The sequence below is a fragment of the Diuraphis noxia genome, unplaced genomic scaffold, assembly GCF_037042655.1.
Source record: "Diuraphis noxia isolate RWA-SAM2 unplaced genomic scaffold, SU_Dnox_SAM2 contig0003, whole genome shotgun sequence".
Classification (NCBI taxonomy): domain Eukaryota; kingdom Metazoa; phylum Arthropoda; class Insecta; order Hemiptera; family Aphididae; genus Diuraphis; species Diuraphis noxia.
The window spans coordinates 62,656,147-62,664,365 of NW_028301713.1; the positions used below are offsets into that span (position 1 = coordinate 62,656,147).

At 32.6% G+C, this 8,219-nt stretch overlaps 1 protein-coding gene across 1 annotated transcript in view; it reads right to left on the bottom strand.

Moving 5' to 3' along the window:
• Positions 1–2,545, bottom strand: part of PDZ-GEF (PDZ domain-containing guanine nucleotide exchange factor) — a 73,328-nt gene extending 70,783 nt beyond the window's left edge. Inside the window, exon 1 of the mRNA XM_015511102.2 lies at positions 2,149–2,545. The gene's annotated coding sequence lies outside the window, so the exon portion shown is untranslated. The remainder of the gene's footprint in view (positions 1–2,148) is intronic.
• Positions 2,546–8,219: the final 5,674 nt, after the last annotated feature.

The following is an 8,219-nucleotide window of genomic DNA, read 5'->3' on the forward strand; positions in this document are numbered from 1 at the left end:
ATAAAATACTAGCATTGTTTAAACTATTTTATAAGTACCTATATATATACGTTCACTTGTAATGCGCGTAAGTTATCAAATACTTTCAGTATATACACAGTAAATCCAAATACCAATAGGTTAGGTTAGGTTGATTAAAATACTTAACTATACTTAACTATTAACGAAAAACACAGGAAGTTAATAGATCTAACTATGATTAATACGTATCACATGTGTAGTATAATCATTAACTATATATAATATAGTAAATAGTAATTCCTATAATAATAAACAATAATATGTAGGTAACAAAAACACTTTTGGAGGGTCGTAAAACGAACGTAGAACAATAGTATGTACCTACTAGGTGGGAACTAGGTATAGCCCCAACAAAATATTTATTCAAATTGTTCTGTTTTCATTAATCTCCCCTTTTCCTTGGATATACTCGTAAGTTAAAAAAGTGATAAATGAGAAATGACTCGTATAGTGGTATACCGATTGGCTAGCATATATCTAGAGTAACTACATGAACAATGGTATACACAAAACCCGGGTCGTGTAATAATTCTCCACCGTCACGGAAATATAATTATGTTTACCTACCGATTTACATAGAGCCATGAGATTGTTAGATACATATAGGTAGGTAACATCGTTTTTTTCCGCCAGAAGAAAACCATAGAAAGTCAACAATTACATTAGGATTTATAATTGTATTAATAAATTTACAATTCTACGTCATTGCAGGTATAGTGATTTGTGACGTATTGTCGATGTCTGGTTTTACTATATGCTTTGACTATTGACGCAGTTCATAAAATATTATATTAGAAGCATTATGTACATGTACTATACACAAATCGATCATAAAATTATATTAAGCTTAATACTCAGCTTAATACGCACAAATTATTAGTGATGTGGTTCACTTGTTTAAACCTTAATTCGTTTTAATAAGTTTAATTAAAATAGTCTTTAGTAAATTTATCTAAAAAAACATATTTTATTGAATGTCAGTTGTATTGCACACATTAGCGTAATCTTATTTATTATTTTTAGTCGTCCAAGTGTCTGACAATAAACTTACGAAATTACTGTGTGTTTAGGTTTTTCTGCTCTACATAACTAAGAATAGCAAAAGAGAAGTAGGTTAAAATTTAATTCACGTATGCGTTTTTAATTTTGATAACTACCTATAACTACCTATTTGATACGCCCACGCATGATAAATAGTCCATGATATAGAACGCAAAAATATAAAAAGTAGATAATTTTTGTTTTTCGTCGAAATAATATAAAATATACGTTTTGATTTTTATGTATCATTGTATTTACTTAAAACTATTTTCGATTGTAAAATATAAATGTATTATTCATTGATACAATATATATAATAATATAATATATTGTATAAATATTTTTGTCATATAATATATACATTCATCCATTTATTTTTTTACACACTATCCAAAATATATAGCCATACAGGTAATACATGTAATAGGCTAAGTGCGTTCTTATGTTTACTAATTTATATCTGACAGTTACTAAAACAATTTTGAATTTCTGTAACAGGACTTTTTATGAAAAAAACAACTGCCTACCTACCATAACGATAATATAATATTGTTTAAAAAGTTATTAAAGATCGCAGGTATGAATAATTTTCAATACTTAAAGGTTACTCAAACACATTATTCATTATATTTTGGTACATTTACTTGATAATTAATTTTGCTCTTCTCAACATAAATTTAGAAATTATAATATATGCATGTAATTAGGAAAGGAGAAGGCTTAATGATATTTAAAGGCAAATAAAAATTTAATCGTATTAAAAATTAAGAAGTTCATCTAAAAACATTATTATTATAAGATTATTTAACTCCAAACGGTTCAGATTTAAAACTTTACAGTAATAATACGCCGAAAAAAGGACTTAAGACTAATGAAGAAGTCTACATGACCTTAACTGATTAATACTCTGCTGCAATTGCAATAAAATATATTTTAGTGCCCACATAACCAGTTTAAATTTGAATTATTTTCGTAAGGGAATCGTACCTATATAACACCGAAGCAGGTGCCTTTACACGGCACTCCTCCAATCGCGTACCCGTACAACAATGGAGACATAATTATTATACAGCATGAAAAACTTACTTTGTATAGTCGAGAAAATGTATCCAACGTTTCGTATAAATCCAAAGGCAGATCAATCGAAAAACAACAGTATATAAAAAAAAAAAAACACTCGCGGCGTGATCGAGAAACGACAACAGTAACACACCTATAGAAAAACGCACGGGATAAAAACAGAAAAATGACAAAAAATTTCGCAAACGAAAAAAATTGCACCGGTCATCGGGATCAGACGTACTCGAAATAATAATCAAAAACGATCACAAACACATGCCGGATATTAAAATTTAAGTCGAGTTGCACTCACGCACACACACACTCTCACATGTCCGAAACAACCACACGGTGTGGCACACGACGACGACGACGACGGAGTGTATGTAAACGCACTAAACCACACACGCGCGCGCACTGCCGCTGTAGTCGCGTTATTAACGGTCGCCGGCCACCGAGTGTAGTAGAAAAAACTACTTCTCGGGACACACAACTACTGCGGCAGTGTGGTGGCACCCGCCGCCGCCGCCGTAACCGTCTTCTTTGGCGCGCGGCAGGTAGGTTTTCGAAAATATTAATAAGAGATAACGCGGTGGTCGTGGTGATGTCGTGCGGCCGGTGCGCGCGTGCGTGTACGTGCGAGTGTGTGATGGTGTGTGCACCACAACACTGCAGTATAATACAGGTAGTAGAGGTATAAACCCAACACCCATATTATGGTCATATATTATTATTATTATAATACCCTATACCTGATGCTGTACGCGACCGCAGTCGTAGACACTATTTCAGTATAAATTGTATACGCACTGCACCGGTGGCGACGAGCAAAAGGTATAGCGTCCGAATCGATTCCTGCAAGCGAGTCGTTAAATGTGATATATTATTTCGATGTTTGCAAGAGAAAAAGGTGAAGTTAACAGTGTTTGCAGGAAACAACCGTCGTCCATGCGAACGCACGTTCATATTTATAGCGAACGATGATACGCGAACATCACTCGATTATAGTTCAATGGATTCGAACGATTTTTAAGACGCTCAATTACTTATTTACCATTTCATAGTAATTATACGTTTTAAATATATTGATTAATTATAATGATAATTATATTCTTCATAATTTCTTATGATTCATATTGTAAAAAAATAAAATTTAAATAATTTAAACGAACGACCGACAAACACATTTATTTCTTCAACGTGAACCGAATGGTCATCTGAAAATTGAAATAAACACGAAGTCGTGAATGAATTCATTTTTTTAGTGAACGTCTCAAGCACTGGAAAATATGCATCATTATAATTCGGACAATTCGGTTATGATTCAGGTTATCTAATAATATTTTCATTGTTTAACTGATATACACTAAATAATACAAGGTTAAAAAAATAAAATTGGAATAAAAATGTTTGAATGTATTTCTGAGTTTCTCGTTCGTGAAACCGTTTCCACTATATAGGTATATATATACGATTTCGGGCGTATTCGCGGAGATGTTTTAATACCATATTATTGGCCTATCTAATTCAATCGTATAGATGGCCGGGTGATCTGCGGAACTTCACGTGGACGAACAACTAATTCACATTGCGGGTACCGAACGAAATAGATTTACATTCCATAACAGCCGAGAAAAATCGGCAAACAAAACACATAGTCATAGTCTCATAATAATATATCATCGAGATGTTATATAGTTTCGTAAATTCGTAATACAAAGGTTTGATGATTGAATAGGTACCATCGTGTAGATTAAGTTTAGCGTGTCGTAATCACTCGTAAATTCACTAAACGATTTACTGTGGTGAATGCGCGATTAGAGCAAGCAGTGAAACACTTACATGTAGTTATATATTTTCAGTCTACGATGTAACATTATAAATGATTAAATGATAAAAGTTTTGTGAAAAGTTTGTCGTTCCAAAGCGAAACTTCATGTTTGAGAATAATGAACCTAGCTGCATACAGTGGAGCAAAAATCATATTGCCTTCGTTTTTTGATTGTAATTTTTGTAGGTACAAATAATGGTACAATTATTTTTAAATAATGGGTGGGGTAAAAAAAAATAATCGGAAAATATTTAAAACATCCAAGGAATAAATAGGTGAAAAACTAGAAATGTTCGTAAGTTTTCGAAATCGTAGATCGTTATTGTTGATGAACCAGAAGAACAACAGCCTCTAAACGTACCAAGCAACCAAGCACTGAGCAGGAGTGCCCGTTACAGTATATACGAATGGCGGTTTTTATTTTAGAGTACTACTAATATGGATACAACCTTTTAAAGGAGTATATTATATCAATCTATGGTTTTTATACGATCCAGTACCGGATTAAAAACAAACATAACTATTAGTATAACATTGTCAAACGCGCGTAAGATTTATCGTCTATAAAAATGAATACACGAATACCTACGTTGAATTTCAGTTTTCAGCCATTAACGATAAAATAAGATAACGGTTGACCATATTATTGACGAAATAAATGTTATATAGGTACACTACTCTAGATCTTCTAAGAAATGATTATATTCATTATGATCGCTGGTTATGACGACGAAGATGATATCAATCTAGCGAGGATCGTGGGGTATCTTTTTTTAGCCAACACTGCGATCGATATGACGATATATTATGTGTCGTCGAGCGTCAAGCTACAACGCTCCGTCCCTGGACTTGCTACAGCTGCACTGCTGCAGTCTGTCGATTCCACTTGAGATTCCCGAGGGCGGGCTGTCCGGTGACGTAATGTTGGAAGATGACGACGGTACGTGCGATTGTAAGAGTTAAGCCGTCGAGTAGTCTTTTTTTTTTTGTTGGACATTGGTGATTGGTGGAGACCAGCAGTCCGCTAAGCTGCAGCTCGTCGATCGCACCGCGACTTCGATCTGTGCGATGGGCCCAGTACTCGGCTGAGGGACGACGCTGTGCGGGACGTATTGGATGAAGTTGAGCTGGCCAAAGTAATCAAAGTGTTCAACAGTGGTTTTGTAGAGTTAGTTGGTTGGATTGATCCGGATGCAACATTCGGATAATGGGCTCCACTCCGGTGGAACCGATTTCCGCTGTGCGGAAACGCGTCAAACGCGCGCGTTGTCCGAGGTTTGTCTTTTTTGCCCACGCGAATAACGTTCACTGTTCCCGAAATTCAAACTCCTTATCAGAAGACTTTGGACCGGATGACAGCGACGCAACAGACCGGAGGATACGCGCGAAAGGCAACGGGTAGTGTACTGTATACCCGCGTGCACCGCGGCACGTTCTCCGGTAATCCACTGAACGATGGGTTCGCTGTTTCGCGAAGGAAGAAATTTCGGGGGGAGGGACAAGGGGTTAAAACCCTAGAACCCTACCTCGCCGTCATAGAGTAGTACTATACTATACTACTCTATGCTCTGCGTACACTACTGGGTAAAAATATAATAGGTACCTATTACATAAAATAACGTAATACGAAATGAAATATTTGACGGCATAATATTATAATCAGTGGTAATATTATAGGGTATTGGGATTTATTGTAGGGAGGGAAATAAGAGTGAATTTATCTGACTTCCAAAAATACAATTAGACGACTGGTATTTTATAGAGTGATAACCATTTAATGTAATCATTTTGGAACTGGATAAAACGGATAACATATTAAACTAACCGATATGACTGATATGACTAATATATAACATCATAAATGAAAGTTATATCACTTAACATTAATTTTATTATTCACTAGATTTTAAAACCAATGTTTCACATACATAGCATATAAGTAATATATTATTTTACAATAAGATTGAAAAAATAAACTATGATTAATGATTATAATAAGCAGTGACATTGATCTGATCTATATAGGTACGGTCAGTAAATTATACGAAAGGTACTTACTACTTACCTAAGTTATAACTTAATAAGTTATAAGTGCCAAGTGGTATAACTTTTAGATTGTATAATAAACTATCAGTATAGTGTTCGTACTATACCTATGTCAGAAACACTTAAATTCAATAAAAAAAAAAAAACAACCGCTGTTCATAGTATCCACGTAGCAACAAAATTTTTATAGTTTTGTATACATAGTTGAATGTTTACAACACCGTACGGTTGTAATTTATAATATTAAGCTTTAGAAATGTTTGAGAAAAATACCGTTTTAACGAATATTTATAGCTATACGAGTGTCCATCCATGTGTTGCTGTTTTGTACAGACGCTGAAGTGCTTTCTATTATAATTAATGATATGCATTTAATATAATTAATAAGGATTTACATAGGATCAATGGTAGGATCCAGGAAAGTGAATCGAAAAGGGTAATCCCTCCCTACTTTAAGCAAAATGAACGTATTTGATTACCACTAACATGTTCCTATCCTAACCTAACCATTTCCAACAGAAAAAATATCTCCATAATTACACATAGAGGGCATAGTTGCTATAATAGTATCTAGATAGGTTAGAGGGTTTTGATCCTACATAACTAAAAACTGCTTATTTTCGATCTATAAGGCCATAGTCTATATTACTAGATAAATCTTAAGATATCAAAGATAACATTGTAATATATTTTATCAAAATAGTATATTTTTTTTACTATATTATATAGCTAGAGTACCTACTTAGTACTCATAGACAATTAGACATTGTAGTAAAACAGTAGGTGTTTACAATATAATAATTTACTATTAAAGTTTCAGGTATCCAAATACATTATTTTTAAATTACAACAAAATAACTAAAATCGTTATTTTTTGACAAATCTGAACTATATTTATGAAAAAAAGTTTTGTTTAAATATTTTGTCGATTTTTTAGTCTCTAATAAAGTTTTTTGATTTTTAATAACGATATAATTTTTAATGTTATAATATTCTTGTAATAATAACATTTTAATAATTGTATTTAAATACTTTCTGAATGGATGTATTTAAATTTTAAATATTAAAAATAATTATGAAAAAATTGAAACTTGTAATAAATTTAGCAACGTTGCATTCAATTTAAAAAGCAATCGTTCACCTTCGAATAGTTAAAATCATGTTCTCTGTTATTCCGGTAAGTACTGGCAGTACTGCACGCAATTTTATACCCAAAATGGTAAAACGCAAGCAATTGTCTTCCGCAGCGCAACTCTCTACTGTACAGTAAGTGTCAAGTGGCCAGAGGGTCACTTTTACTGGATAGGTCGAATTTGAGTTCAATAGTATAATATCATTGTATATGAAAATCAAAACTGCAGAGCGGAGATGTATATATTTCCCGATAATTATATGATGTGTTAATTTTGCTATAAATAACTTATTTTACTATCAGTATTATGGAATGTTGGTTTTAATTTATGGTGAAAACATTGCGTTTATTATGGTTAATTATATAGATAAAATAATTATAATAGTTTATAGTCTATACTCTATATGTATAAGGATTTAATTATATTATAAATTAACTTACCCTATTTTGACTGCAGACTTGTCATATATTTGATGGACGAAGGAGGAAGAAATAGGTATACCTACCACTTATTTGCTATTATAAATTTATAACCTATAATATCGATTAAAATACAATTAATAATATACTTGAAGTATTTAAAAGAATACGTTTATTGTTTAAAAATCAAATAGACTCAAAATATTATAATACACAGGTTGTTATATCACATGTCACTACATATAAAAATTAACAGCCACCTTGGGCAAACTTAGCGAGAGTGAGTCTGCCGATTTTGGGGCGAACGTCGGTGGGTGTCGTCCGAGCCTATGGAACTACATACACCACAGATAAAGACATAATAGTGTAGAATCACACTGTTTATATTATAGTGTAAACATCCGTGTGATATTGTGTGATATTATTTATGTAATAAGATGATGATGAATAATATTATAATGCTGACGATGAGATTCTCGTTAACTAATAGTTATATTCAAAATGATAATCATTACCGGTATTTCATTCATATTATATTGTTTGAAATCTTGAGGCAATACCACTAATTTACCATAAAACAATGTGAATAAGTTCATCGGTCGTGGTATAGATGCCAAAGACTATGTTTTTAAATTACAAAAATAAAAAATAAAAATAATATCTACGTTA